Source organism: Antechinus flavipes, chromosome 6 (genome assembly GCF_016432865.1).
Source record: "Antechinus flavipes isolate AdamAnt ecotype Samford, QLD, Australia chromosome 6, AdamAnt_v2, whole genome shotgun sequence".
Taxonomy (NCBI): Eukaryota; Metazoa; Chordata; class Mammalia; order Dasyuromorphia; family Dasyuridae; genus Antechinus; species Antechinus flavipes.
In genome coordinates, this window is record NC_067403.1 from 213203669 (window position 1) to 213216157 (window position 12489).

Genomic DNA, 12489 nt, shown 5'->3' on the forward strand with positions numbered 1-12489 from the left:
CCCCTGATGTTTACATAGGGCTTTGTATCCATTACCTCATTTCACATTCATTATCTCTCTCTTGGATTGTCACAATAACTCTGTGCGGGAGGTAAGGGAAGCATCATTATTCTTATCTGACAAATGACGGATAAGATGCTCAGAGAGATGAAGCAGTCCCCTGAGGTCACACAGCCAGCAAGTGGGAGAACCAGGATTCCAGTCTGGACCTTCTATAGCTCCTGGTCCAATGCTCTCTTCACCACCCTGTGGATCATCTCCACTGTGTCTACTTTTGCAATCCTGAATCTTGAATCCCTGGCTATACCTGGGTGGTTTAATGGTAAAGGACATGTATGTAGGAACATCTCGGTTTCTTCATGTCTGAGATTAGGGAACTTGGGCTAGGTATCCTCCAAAACCACTTTCAACTATAAATTCTGTGATTTTATGCCCAACAAGATTCAATGGAGCTTCCAGGAAGACGTGGCAGGAACATTCTCTGGCTGATTGTGAGTATTTTGGATCTTGAACTTCAGAACAAAAACATCTACTAGAGACTGAAAATTAGGTAACAATTGGTTACCAGGAACCACATCCCAGTTTTTCCCCAGAGAGTTTGAATACTTTAACTGATAGTTGAATTGGAAACGTGGCTCCCAGCAGCTCCTCTTCTGCATTTTATAGAAGAATCTCAGGCTGAAAAGGAGTTCTGAGGGCATCTCGTGTGACTACCACAGGCTGAGTACATTATCCTTATGTATTCTCTCATCAGCAGCAGGAAATCCCAAATAAATTTAGACTTTCTCAGTTATGTTACATCTCCCCCAAGCCTAAATTCATTTCTGATGTCTTCCAAATTAGAATTAGAATTGAATTAGAACTGGAAATTATCCTCACTTCAATTCAATAACAAATAGTTCAATTCAAATTTTTGACAAATAGTCATTAAATACCTACTATGTGTTGGGCAAGACAACTAAATGGTGACATGGATAGATTACTGGGTCTGGAGTCAGGAAGACTCATGTTCCTCAATTTAAATCTGATCTCAGACTCTTATTAGCGGTATAATCCTGGACAAGTCACTTAATCTTGTTTGCCTCAGTTTCCTCATCTGTAAAATGAGCTGGAGAAGATAATGGCAAATCACTCCAGAAAATGGCAAGAAAACCCCCAAATGGGGTCACAATGAGTCTGATTGCTGAAAAATGACTAAACAAGAACAACATATGTCAGGAACTGTGCTATGTGCTGGGATTACAAAAAAAAAGTAATAGAAGAACGAACATATACAAAAACTAGCCCTTGAGGAAAGAATATTCCATCATGTTGTTGTGTCCCCAATATCTAGTACGGTTCCTGACATAAAGCAGTTGCTTAATAAATGCTTGCTGTTGATTACTGGAGGGATATGATACACAGATAAGGGAGGGACCAAAAGAGACAAAAGGGAGATAAGACAAGATGTTCTGGTCTTATTTGAAGAAGTGGAGGATGTTAACAACTGGTGAGCAAGGATGGCTTCATGGAAGAGATGATATGAAGTGAGCTGAGCCTTAAAGAGAAGAATTCTAAAAAATAGTGATGGGTCAGAACTGATGGTTCATTTCAAACATAGAAGACATTTTGCACAGATTAGAATAAAAGATTTAGAATGGAAACAGGCTTTAGGAGTTTAGGCTAGGTGATCTCTAATTTTACATTTAGGTAAACTGAGACTCAGAGAAAGTGACTTTGTCTAGTAAGTGATGAAATCTATACCTGAACACAGGTTTTCTGACTTCAGATCTATTGGTCTTTGTCCTAAACCAAAACTTCTTTAACATGGGATATGACCCTACATGGGGTCACATAACCAATTGTGGGAGTTGCAAAAAAATTGGCAATAGTAAAAAAGATAGCAAATATTTTGTTAAGATTTAATTCTTTATGTAAAAGCATATCAGTATGCAGTTTTGCTTTTGTCTTTAATAAATGGTAAAATCACATATATGTGTATATATACATATATGTGCTAACATTGCTTTTTAAATAATAATTTTTTACTTTCAAAATACATGCAAAGATAGTTTTCAACATTCACCATTGCAAAACCTTGTTTTCCAGTTTTTTTTTCTCTCCCCTCTCCCCGACAGCAAGTAATGCAATATATGTTAAACATTACAAGTTGTTTTAAAGTAAATTTCTTTATGATTTATTATGCATAAATATTTTGAATCTAACCTAGAAAGAGTCTAAGAAGTGATCTATTCCAACACCCTGATTTACACAAGAGGAAACCAAGGCACAAAAAGATGAAATGCTTTTTAAACTCTCACAGGGATTAATTAGCAGAGCTTATATTTGAAGCCATTAAGCCAAACTGCCTCTCAAGGTGGATTGGGAATGTAGCATGGCGGAGACTGCTGGATCTGGAAACGGGACAGACCTGAGTTCCGATCTCATACAATTAACTAGAGCTGGGTAATTATGGGCCAGTCCCTTAACCCTTTTGAGGTCCAGTTTTTGTATTTATGAAACAAGGAGATAGAGACTGATACTGTCTAAGGATTCCCCACTGCTCTGACATTCTGTGATTCTGTGAACCAAGAGCAAACTGTTCTTCGTTCTCTGGGTATCAGACAGTGGCTTCTTTGAGAGAACTTAACACAATACAAGGTCCATAGGCAGATCTTTTGGCTCACAACCCCAACATCTGGAGCCAAGCAGTCTCCAAGAGCGCAACTCTCCTAAATGACTATCCGACTGTATTTGCAGCTACTACAGACTAGCCTTTGTCTGGAATTCAGGTCCGAACATCAGGGGTCAAGCTGCCCCCAAAACTTCCCTCCCCACAACTATGATCTGTCAAGTGTCCAGCCAAGGCCTTTATGCATATTTCTGACCGGGTGCTGTTGTGTGAACTCATCAGGAGTGTGAACAATCAAGAAATCAAGGTAGCTGAGCTGTGGGGGCGAGAAGACAGCAGCTGCTACCAATAATCTCAAAAAAGGCATTGACCACTTTCTCTCATTTGCAGAGTGCAGCAGGTAACTATAAAAGGAGGGACAGCTCCTGGGCTTGTCTTTCTGGTTGTTCACTCACTTATCCCGTGATTATGGAGCTGTGTTTTGGAAGAAGGGGAAAAAAGGAAAACCAGGTGAGAGGCGTTTTTTGTTGTTGTTATTGTTTTAATTAAAAACAGTGAAATTTCTGAAGTTTGATATATGTGGAGTAGTTCCTTTCTCTGATTCTATATCCTGTTAAGTTGCATGGGACTTCCCTGGGGATGTGTTGGGAGATGTCTGAGATTTGTGACCCAGAAGGGTGTTTTTTCTCAATGATTCCATTTAATCCAATTCAACAAGCATTTATTAAGCCCCCCACATAGAGTGCTGGATATAGAGAGACAAAAACAAAACAATTTCTGCCCTCCTGACTCTCCATTTGCCTTCAAGAAAACAATCTGGACATAGATAAGTACATACAAACAATTGGGAGGAGAACTAAATCTGACATTGCATAAGAATAATATAACCTATCTTGGTGAGAAAAATCCTTCTACCACAGACTCCATAATTTGTGGTTTTAGAGAGTTATATGGCACAAGGAGTGTATTAGAACCAGCTCAAACTTCAGATGCAAAGTGGAAAATTAAGGCAATTTTCCAGAGGAGTTTGAGCCTGGATGATCTAGCTGGTTGTCTGCATGGACCAAAATATCTTGAAAACAGATCTGTTCTCCACTTTATTTTTAAACAAAAATAATCATGCCTCAATAATGACTGATGCTCACCCCACAGCAAATAATTGTATCTCAAGTGCCTGTGGTCTGTGGTTGTTGGTGCTATACACAAGAATTTTTGTAAATTATAGAATTTTTAAAAAGGTCATGAATACCCTCTCCACCCTTATTCTCTCCAGTTATAAGGCTTTTTTTATATGTTTAGTTGTTGCTTAGTTGGGTCTGACTCTTCATGACTCCATTTGGGGTTTTGTTGGCAAAGATACTGGAATGGTTTGCCATTTCTCTCTCCATCTCATTTTACACATGAGGCAAACAGTGTTAAGTGACTTGCCCAGAGTCACATAGCCAAGTTTGAATTCAGATCTTCTAGAATCCAGACAGGTGTTCTTTCCACTGTACCACTCAATTAGTGAAATTATCAAGTCTTTTTTTCTCCTTTCTTAGGCTGAGAGTACTTCTATAATCTTCTTTTTCTCAGTTGGTATTCCCTCCATACATTTCAATTTATTTCATTTCAATTTGAATTCTTAAACATTTATTAAGGGTTTTTTATATACAAATTGCTACACTTGGTGCCAAAAAAAACAAAAAGCAAAAAAAACAGAGCCTCTGCCCTTGAGAAGATTATAATCTAATGAAGAAGGATATACTTTGCATATAAATAACTATATATAATACCAATTTCAATAATAGCCTTTCCCACAGAGGCTGTATATATCCTGGTACTGTAATCTTTATGAGGTAATGGAAGTTTAATTGTCATTCTATGAAAAGTCTATGAAAGAATGGAATTTAATTGTTATTCAAAAAATATTGTTAACTATGATGACTGAAGAAATAATCGAAAGGGGGAAGGACTGAGAATTAGGTTTAACCCTTATCTTGAGAAAAAAATAAGATAATTTTTGAGAAAAGACTTTAAGTGACATACTGAAAAAAAACTGAATAACAAAATTGTTTCTAGAATTAAGAAATCAGATGGTTGGAGGTGACTTTGGCCATGTTCTTTCTCACACTTAATATATTACAAATAACTGTTAGTTGCATTATTTATTATACTGTTAGTAAATGGCATAACAAGTAATGTTGATGTTTATTTGGCTTAAATCAATATTTGAGTTTATTTAAATCCTAATAACATTTGAATTTAAATTAAAATTTTGGTATAAAGAGAGAGCCAAACATTTGGAGGAGGGGGTGAAGATTCCCAAGATCTATTAAATGATAGTTAATAAATAGCTTCAAGCCCATTATTTCAGTTTATCTAATGAGAAATATTGAAATTTAACAATGTATACAGACATATTGGAACAAACTTCTATATTCTTAACAATGAAAATGAGTAAGCAAAATGGATTAGTAATATGTTGAGAGAAAGGTGAGCACTCTATCTAGACTGAATATGGGGAGTGTAGATCTGAAAGATAAGAATGTGATGGAGCAATGGAAAAGTGTGATGAGCCATTTAAAGAAAGAAGCAGTTACTTTCATCTGAGATGGAATGGAAGGATTAAGGAAAGCTAAATGAAAAGGACAGAAGAAAATTAGGGACATCAATATGGAAGCTGTGGCAAAGACATTATCTGTACCAAGACCAGAGAGGCCGATGGTGGAAATTAATAATAGCCAAGCTATTTTTCTGTCCCTTGCAATACACAGAATATTTAAATATGAAAAATAATAACAGGATAGTGACTTATTGCAGAACTATTCTATCTGAACTCCTTTGAACAAATTTGTAATACTTTTTCAATAAACAATATCACTTTTATAGTTTTTATAACCACCCCTGTGAGGTAGGTCCTGTTATTAATGAATTATTGGTAAGAGAAAATTATAGTACAAATGATAAAGGAAATTAATAGCACTTGATTTCAGGGGTCTATAACAGTAATATTATCATTGTAATAAACTTCCAGTGAATAAGCTTCTTTTGTCAATACAGATAGACAACTGCCCAGAGTATCAAGAAGTTAAATGAATTGTTCACAGTCACACTGTCAGTATATGAGTGAGAGTAAGGACCTGAACCCAGATGTTCCTGACTCCAAGGTAAGCTATCTCCTCTCTATGGTACATGCCTCTTCACCATTTTATTTTTAATTTGCATTTATGAAGCATAGTCAGATAATGATCCTCAGAATCATATGAAAAAATTTCTCTACTGTTGACTTAGACCATTTTTTCTAGTTAGACAAAAGATCGTTTAAGTCTTAATTCATGCCTATAGATGACAAGTTTGTGAATATTAATTATATCAACTTCTATTTTTAAGGAAATGGTTAATTTATCTCATAGTTGCATGAGCAACAGCCAAGAGAAAGGAGAGCAGTCCAGTTTGACCAAAGCATAGAATTTGCAAAGTGAAGTGCCATCTTTCTCTCTGATGTTGATTTGCTGGGATGTTCTGTGGCATTTTTGCACTTTGGTGGTTCTTCTAGAGATGCTTCTTCCTTTGGACCACTATTTATCTCCAATAATATTTGGATCTCCCAAGCCTGTCCTGTGGCTGAAAGAAAAATAAGCATTGACCTTCTCTCCCATTTCGCTATGCCACTGGTCATGTCCATAATGTATGATGTCCACTTGGAGTCAGAGGATCTGGGTGTAAATCCTGGCTGTGCTGTCTAGTATCATTAAGTATGACTTATTACTTTGGACAAATCATTTAACTGCTCTGGAAATCGAGACCTCATCTATAAAATAAGAAGATTGGACTCTAAATTTCCTCCTTCTCTAAATCTTTGACCTCACTAATGGCAGCCAAACTCCAGGTTATTTTTGTCTTATTGTTTTCCAAATTTTATTACTAATGCTCTTTGGACTTTTTGCTGTTCTCCTATTGCCACCCTCAAATCTCACCTCCCTCCAATGTTAGAAGATTGACTAGGGATTATGTGCTTGCTATTATTCTTATTTCCTTAGTGAATTGCTGGAGTCTTCATTATAGGTGTTCTTCATCTGGAATCCACAGATGGATTGATGGAAGGAAAGAACATGGATCAAAAACAGTATCTCAATATAATTGTTTTCCTTTGTAGTCCTATGTATTTTAACTTATGCATGCAAAAATATTCTGAGAAAGGTACCACAAGTTTCACTAGATTAGAAAAACAATCCATAATACAAAAAGGGTTGAGAACCCTTGCCTCTAAACTTCAGGACCAGGGAGAGGTTTCGACAGGGTCCTAGATAAACCCTTGAGGTTTGAACAGACTAGAATGTTCACTGAAGTTTCTCAGTCATAGTCTAGAAATTTTGCAGGCTGTTCAACATTCTACAATCCTTATTGTCCAATTTCCTAGCTCTTGGAGTCTCCTCACCCAAGTCATCTTTTCTGTCAGGTTTACGCTCATTGGTATGAGTTCCCATAACTACCCAAGAAGTTCCATGTCCTTGTACCTTTTGGAAAGACATCTCCAAGGAATAGCTCTTGGAGACTTGTAATTTTCAGAAAGATGCTGCTTTCTGAACCTGTATTAGAATAGGAGAAGCAGCATGGTACAGTGGGAAGAATATAAGATTTTAAGACATAAAACTTGGTCTTGATTAATAAACTCTGCTACTTATGAGTTGCAAGACATTGAACAAGAAAAAACCTTTTGAAACCTCAGTTTTACCTGAAAAATTGAGACAAATGGTAGTTTGCCCTCCTGGAGGAGTGTCTCAAAGATTAAATAATAGCTCACATTTCTATGGGCTTTCACAAGTAATATTCTACAGTTGAGCACACAATGTGTGTGATTTTTTTTTGAAAGGTATAAAGAGTACAAAATCCCACTGTGCTTATTTGTTGAATATTTTTTAAAAGCATATGATTCAATGGAGCAAATACAAACTGTCTTCCAATGACATGGATCCCATTCATTTCTCAACATCATATCAAATTCCTTGAGTTATTGACATGGATAAAGCACAAATACACATATATACATACATATATGTGTACGTATACATGTATGTATGTTATATACACATTTACCAAAAGTGTTCACCACTGTCATGGAGGAGACTCGGGATAGAGAATTAATCAAAGAGGGATTTTGTATTATTGGTGAAGGCCATCAAATGCTCTTGTTTGTGAATTATATTGTGCTGGTTGCATCAAATGTTAGAATATTACAGATCCTTCAAATGAGATCTGTGATCACTCAAGAGAGTTTGGCTCAGTGATCCACACAGGAAAAATCAAATGGATGAAAGATGCCTGTTTTCCAAACCATCACACACAATTGGACAGGCAGTTTATAGAAGTTGTACAGCAACAAATTGGTAACAGAGTTCAAATGGACAACAAATTGGAGCCAGAATTAATTAGGAAATGCAAAGTGGTCCAAATTGACTTCAGGAAATTGCAAAGCTTCTGCAAGCCTCTCTTGGAAGCAAAGCCTATTCAAAAAAATAATAATAATAATAGTACCAATATTCTTCCTGCAAGTTTTGGAACACTATAATCTCTGAGGAATTAAATATGAAAATCACCCCCTCTATGGAATGAAGCAAGGGCCCAACACAATGAAAACCAGGAATTTTGCAGGCACAACAGAACAGGATACCATCAAAGCAACGGATAATTGAAAGGAAGATAACCTGGTTAATCATGAGAGTGAGGGATAATTGATGGGCAGCCCACAGGTTCCATAAGCATTCAAGTTGTCCTTCATTCTCAGAGAGGACCAAAATGACATCATTATGTTAGAGTCAAGTTACAGTGTGTCTGACTGTAGTCGATCAGTCCGATACAAGCTCAGAATCCTCTGCCAAAGATCAGACACAAATAGTCCATATGCACATTTGGGATGGCTGTGCATCTCAAGTTTCCCCTGAGCTAATTCAATTCTGCTTTGCTCATAGAGCACAGCACGTTCTCTGAGGGCACACCACGCTGGGCGGTCCTGTGCCAGTGTCTCCCCTGTCATACAATTGATTATAAAATTCTTGAGTTTGCTTTTTTGGATCACTTTACAAGTACTTGGCCTGGGTGAATTCTCCATAAAATAATCTTTATTATTTGGTATTTGCACAATATGGTCCAATGGAGTTGTGCTCTCCGCAGTAGTTGGAATGCTTGGCAGTTTAGTTTGAGAAAAGACCCCAGTGTCTGGTACCTCATCCTGCCAGGTGATCTTCAGAATCTTCCTAAGACAATTTAAATGCAAGCGATTCCAATTCCTGAAGTCATGAGGGCTTATAGAAAATTGTAAAAATTTGGTTGCCCAGAGAAATCCATCCATATAGTCTATCGATTTCACCATGGCAAGCTTGCCGGGTAATAGACAATGGATGATGTTCTCGAGCTTTCCCAGTCCCCAATGGAGTGAAATAAGACTGGGTGCTTGGTCCCATGCTTTTTAGCATGCTGTTTTCAACTTTGTTGTCAAACGCTTTTGAGCAGGACATTCAAGTCGGTTATTGAACTGTTGGTCAAATTCTTCAACTTGAAAAAGCCAAAACTAAAATGGAGGAAGTACGAGGGCTGACTTTTTGTTTACAGATGATTGTACATTCAATGCAGCCCTCAAAGTGGAGATCCAACAAAGTATAGATCGGTTCCCTACTGCCTGTGCTGATTTAACACCATCAGCTAGCGCCACACCATCCCTCTGTGGAACCATCAGTTAACAGCAAATGGAGAAGTTTTTGGATACGGTCACTTACCTTGCCAGTATATTTTCCAGAGATGTCCACATTGATAATGAGATTGACACACATGGCCAGAACTATCTCAGTGATTGGGAAGCTCTGAAGGAAAGCGTGGGACAGAAGTATTACACTGACTACCAAACTGAAGGTCTACAGAGCCATTGTACTGATCTTATTGTTGTATGCCTGTGAAACCTGAATCTATTGAAGACTAAAAAAAGTCCTATACAAAAGAGAAGCATGAATGGATTATAACCTGCTTTGTTCAATAGAAGAGCATAGATCCATTGGATAATCAGAATACTCTGTTAGAATATGTTAAATATTTAATGAAATACTTTCTTTAATGCTGGAGGTTGGTAATATGAGTACTGTTCTCCTTGTTTAACAGATGAAGAAACTGAGATTAAGAAAAGTCAAGTTAGAGGCGATATAGTGCACTGGGGAAAGTGCTAAATCTGGAGTCGAAGGACACGTGTTCTCTTCCCTGTTCTGCTAATACTGAACCTCGTTTTGTCCCAGGTTCCTCACGTATTAAATGAGAAATCTGGACTAGATGGTCTTCAGCATCCTTTCCAGCTCATAATGTATGCTCTGAATTGGTTTGTCCATGGGCACACAGTAAAAAATGTCAGGGCAGGGATTTGAATGCACATCTGCTGCTGACTCCCAGTTCAGTATCCTTTCCAATACACCTCCCTACCTACTACTGCTTTATAAGCTTTACAATACTATCCAGATAGGAACTGTTGTCATTTTCTCATTAAGTCTTTCCACACATGGTCTGCTTCTTGCAGCAGGATTATTTTATTCCATTACTGGCCAATGGGGGCTCTTCTAGTTCATTTCTATTGCTTCCTTTTGATGAGTTTGCTGGGCTACTAACTGGGGCTTATCCTAAGAGTTGTTAGCTCAAGCTCTGGTAAAATCTGCTCCCATAAAAACTGGAATAGGATCATTCCCATAAGCATCATTTTTCACATCTCTTGAGAACGAGGTTCTGGTCTGTTACCCCGCCAACATTTCTTTCTTTGCACAAGTCTACCACCTCAATGCTTCTCTGCAATGGAGGAATTTCCATCCAGACTCTTCATAATTGAGTTCATTTCCAGCATTAGATATCATCTGTCATTTTCACCTGTCTTACTCAGAGGCCATGAAGACTGAAGATTGAAAGGACTGTGATGAAGAAACCCAGTATGGAGATTGTCAACATCCAAAAGGGTTCAAAGAATTCCTGAAATCTTAGGAACTTTGCCTGTCCTATTCTGTCTTGAATTTCAATTCAGAGATTCAAACTATAACTTTATTTATAAAACACTCATTATGTTTATGGTGTTCGTGATCTTAGGTTGTGAGACTCCAAGATTTAAAAAAAAATCCAGTCTATATTGTTGAGGGGGTGAGGATTAGACAGAGAAGGTACATGTGGATAAGCATAATGCAGTGTGAAATGTGATGAATGACAAGAAGAAATCCATAGAAAATTACCTCGAAAAAGTCAAGAAGTACGGTGACCTGTATACTTATTTTGTATTTAATTTATACTCTAATATATTTAACATATATTGGTCATCCTGCCATCTAGGGGAGGGGATAGGGGGAAGGAGGGGAAAAATTGAAACAAAAGTTTTGGCAATTGTCAATGCTATGAAATTGCCTATGCATATAACTTGTAAATAAAAAGCTATTAAAATTTTTTAAAAAAAGTACAATGACCCCTCCTAATATAGGAAGGCTTGATGGTGAAGTTGGATAGGTACAGAAAAAGCCATATATTTTAAGACATGTCCAATGTGTTGATTTTTTTTTGGTTTGATTTTGTTATGAGACAAAGTTCTTTTGGGATGGGAGGAAAAAGAAGTTATGACCATGATGTCAGTAAAGGAGAAAAAGACTACCAATAAAATATTTTAAAGGAGAAAATTGGAAGAGGGAGAAGATACTTTCACCTGGGGAAGTCAGGAAATGTTTTTTAAAGGAGAGTTCTAGAGCTGAATTTTTAAAGAGAATTCTGAAAAGCAGAGAGGAGAGAGATAAGGTATAAGGACAGCTTGTGAGTATTTGGAGATGGAAAGAGACCATCTTGAATGCAAAATCATGCTGGTATAATAGGCATGAATTGGTGAGTACTTAAGTAAGGGGACTTAAATGCCAGGTATTTTATTTTGTATAGGTAAAGAGGATTTCTTGAAGGTTTTTTGAGTAAGGAAGTGACCTGAACATACCTGTTGATTTTGAAAACTGAATGAATGATACATTGGAGAAAGGAAAGACTTATTAATTTCTGCTTCGTGTGGACTACCATATCTAGAAGAACTCCAACAATGCTTCATTTTGTTCCCTGGTAATTTCCTCACCAGCTCCCTTGCTACCACATGTATATCCTTAGTCCCACCTCCCCAGCTTTCCAAATCTGGAACCATAATCAAAATAGTACTGTTGTTGCCACTGGAAAAGACATGTTAATCTCTACCTTAAGTCTCCATTCATCATCCTTGTAACTTTCCAAACCAAAAGGACGCCAAGGTTTTAAATATATTGTCTCCCTCTATTAGAAGCTTGAGAACAAGAGCTCTCCTTGCTTTTGTTTGTATCTTTAATATTTGTTGTACAATAAACATTTAAAATGTCTTTTATTCATTCATTACTTGGCTAAGTTTAATAGAATATTATTAGGGGAGGGTAGCCCCAAAATTTTATTCCCAGAGATTAAGGTGGGGAAACAGTGATTCAAGGATTTCTCAATCCCAGAAACTCCAAGTTTGCTTTGGTGTGTTTCTTTCAGATGATAAGAGCAGAACTGGAGCAATTATATCACAGCAGCTGGCCTCAGTTGCCAGAATTATTGGGATTTAGATTTTAATGAATACCTGGGATTTACTGAGGAGCAAGGAGATACTCTATCAGACCCTTTTCAAACTTTGACTCAATTGTGTTGGGACCAGTTGGGGGTTTTGAGGGGCTTGCAATGATCTGAAGCTGCAAAAGCAGAATCTTCTTCCAAAGCATTACATCTTCTTTCCCAGTTCTGTCTCCATAGATTGTCATAAAGCAGAATTATTTCTTCATCCATTCTCCTCAGTCCTAGAATATTTTTTTACCAAATGGCACATGCACAAATGTAAGTTTTCTTAT

General features: G+C 37.2%; 1 long non-coding RNA gene across 2 annotated transcripts in view; it reads left to right on the forward strand.

Moving 5' to 3' along the window:
• The first annotated feature begins 3018 nt into the window (after positions 1-3018).
• Positions 3019-12489, forward strand: part of LOC127540459 (uncharacterized) — a 75330-nt gene continuing 65859 nt past the window's right edge. Inside the window, exons 1-3 of one of the 2 annotated variants that reach the window (XR_007948152.1) lie at positions 3019-3121; positions 5654-5760; positions 11528-11985. This is a non-coding gene — a long non-coding RNA (uncharacterized LOC127540459). Of the gene's footprint in view, positions 3122-5653; positions 5761-11527; positions 11986-12489 lie in introns of those variants that run through there. The other variant, XR_007948153.1, reaches the window with a different exon arrangement.